The following is a 2,879-nucleotide window of genomic DNA, read 5'->3' as shown; positions in this document are numbered from 1 at the left end:
TATAATCAGAGATGGAGTGGGTCAAGTGGATCAAGTTTTCTGAGTGGGTCAGTGAGTCGTGGGTCAGCAGCATGTGACCCACTGTGACCCACCGACTCAGTATGATCTACCAACTCACTCTTCTCACTGCATTGTAGACAGTATCTTCTGAAGACTTGCAAATTTGTCTTCGTTTTACTTTTAAGATCTTTATTTCCCTTTCTTTTCCATTTGTTTCTGTCTACTTACCTGAGGTGAGTATGTCCAGCCAAGTGATAAAAAACTTCAGGCACTTTTGGATATTGATATTTTTAATTGTAATAATAGCAATAAGACTTATACTACTACTTGGCTTTCGAGACCTGTGAGTTTTTAGAGGAGCTAAGTACTGGAAAAAGTACATTTTTGAATCACTGTAGTATATAAATTATTATATAAAAAATTGAAAAAAATTGAATGTAATTATGTGTACCTGATCATCACGGTCAAATTGCCAAGTCAAATGAAATTACTTTTGGCATATAGTTAGGCCAAACTGGCATGTTATATTGCTTTTAATATAATGCATAATCAGGGGCGTCATTTAGGGGGCAGGGAGGGGCATTTGCCCTCCCCCCTTAGTTCGAGATTTATGTAGATTTTATCAATAGAATAGTAGTAAGTCAGTGAAAAACGCGAAATTTTACTTATATCAAGGGGTCTTGCCCCCCCAACTCAAATCTGAAATGACGCTACTGGGCATAATATTCTAAGGAGGTAGTGAGGATAAGAATTTTTGCGGAAAAAAAATGAGATCTCCCAAGTCGTTAAACTTACGGAGCTGAAATTCAGTGTATTAACTCTTTATTGAAAATAAACAGAATGTATCCCAGCAGTTTTTAAAATTCTCCTTTATGGAGGGGGGGGGACTTTCTATATATGGAAAATTGGTAGTGAGTTGGTTTAAGTTTGCATTGTACCCATAATTATATGGAAAATTTTACACTTTTTTCCTTTAAGTTGGTCTACTTACCTTGATTTGGAACTTTCAAATTTCATCCTTTTTTCACTGAAAAGTATCGATAATTCAACAAGGAAATAATTATACTATGATAATTTAATTGAAATTCATCGTAATTTGGCATATGGCAAACAGCAGTGTGGTAATTGAAGGGGAAGAAGGAGGGAAATTCCCATTCACCTCTGAACACTTTCCAGGAACCTCGTTCCCTTTCGCTTTCTAGACGGGGGAGGGAACTTGGTAATTGCATCAAACCTTCATGTGTAATTACAAAAATTAAATTTATAAATAAATAAGAAATCATCAGTTTATCAGGCTTTAATTGATAATTTATTCACAAGATTCCCTATCGAAGGCGTGGTAGATGAAGTTTCTGTTCTCCATGAGTCGACATTGCCAGCTGGCATGGTCGATATGGAAAAGATGTTGTATGGTGATAGAGAGATGATACTTCTTGCTGAGTATTTCAAAACTGACCGAGAAAAATCGTTATCAGACTTAAGTCTAACAAGCAGATTGTCGATGAGGGGTTGTAGAAATCGGGTAGAAGTATTATCAATTTCCACGACAGCATGCGAACGGGGATTTCCCCTTATGAATTTATAGATGACTGATATTAGAAATAGACCAAGTATTCAAACATTGTTCATCAATGTTTATGGCCCACGGCTAGACAACCTCAAAGTAGACGAGCTAGTTATTTCTTGGCTGAAGGATGGACATCATTCCGCTGCGGATAATTTATCACGAAAAAGTTACCAACAGGAAATAAACCCGATTTCAGATTTGTTTTAAGGTGGAAAATCGAGTTATGGAAAATGTATAATTGTATTACTAATGGCTTATTTGTGATATTCAACTTTGTACCTAATTTTTAGTTTCTTCTTTGCTTTAGGTAAACTACTTTAAATAAATATTCATAATAATTGCAATTATGCATATTTGTAACTTAAATTTAACATGGTGTTTTAGTGATTACACAAATTACAATTATGAGCATACTTTATTCAGATGCTCTCACATAGGGTACCTGAACACCTTTATACACTATGAAAAACTGATATTTCAAGTCTTTTGTGAGAAAAATACTGTGAATGAGAAACCATAACCTTTTCCATATTGTACAGAGGTATTTTCCTGCGAATAGAAGTTTCTTTAGGAATGCGTTCAGAAATTAACACTTGCAAGAATACTATCTTAGTACAAGTATATTTTAGGCACACACTAATTTCCCCCCACCTCGAACTATTCAATTTCCTCACTGACAAACACTTTACCATTTTATATCGTAAAGGTCAGATCCACTGCTATTGTAACAGAGTGGTGCTTGAGCGATTGACTAGAAATTCAAACTCCGATTAGTGACAATTTCACAGTCTTGTTTTATTACAAGTGTAAACTCTTTAGTCAGTACAGAAGAGGCCATGGATTGTGTTCCGAGTTGATGACGATGGATTTTGATGAGTCAGAGTAGGTCACAGTGGAGATTGGTTCATGGTGGGTGGTGAGTCACGGTGGGTAGTGGGTCAGAGTGGGTCACGCTGGGTGGTGGGTTATGGTAGGTCAGTGGATCACGGTGGGTCGTGGGTCAGAGTGGGTCACGGTGGGTGGTGGGTCAGTGGGTCACGGTGGATGATGGGTCAGTAGGTCGTGGGTCAAGTTTTCATTGACCCACGTTTAACTCTGAATAAGTAAAATTTGACTATCGGCTAACTAGCATAATTTGTCAGCCCCTTTAGATAATTGATAATTTAAGCATAGACATCTTCATTGTAATGTTATTGTTCATGCAGGCGAGGAAGAGTTTTATTCACTTAAGTTTATTAAATTTTTTATTTTAAAATTATCGTCTAACGTTTAACAGGAACTGTAATTAGCAACATTTGATCAAACTTTTATC

Source organism: Thermobia domestica, chromosome 8 (genome assembly GCF_964235325.1).
Source record: "Thermobia domestica chromosome 8, izTheDome1.hap1.1, whole genome shotgun sequence".
NCBI classification, from domain to species: Eukaryota; Metazoa; Arthropoda; class Insecta; order Zygentoma; family Lepismatidae; genus Thermobia; species Thermobia domestica.
Note: the sequence above shows the minus strand (reverse complement) of the source record.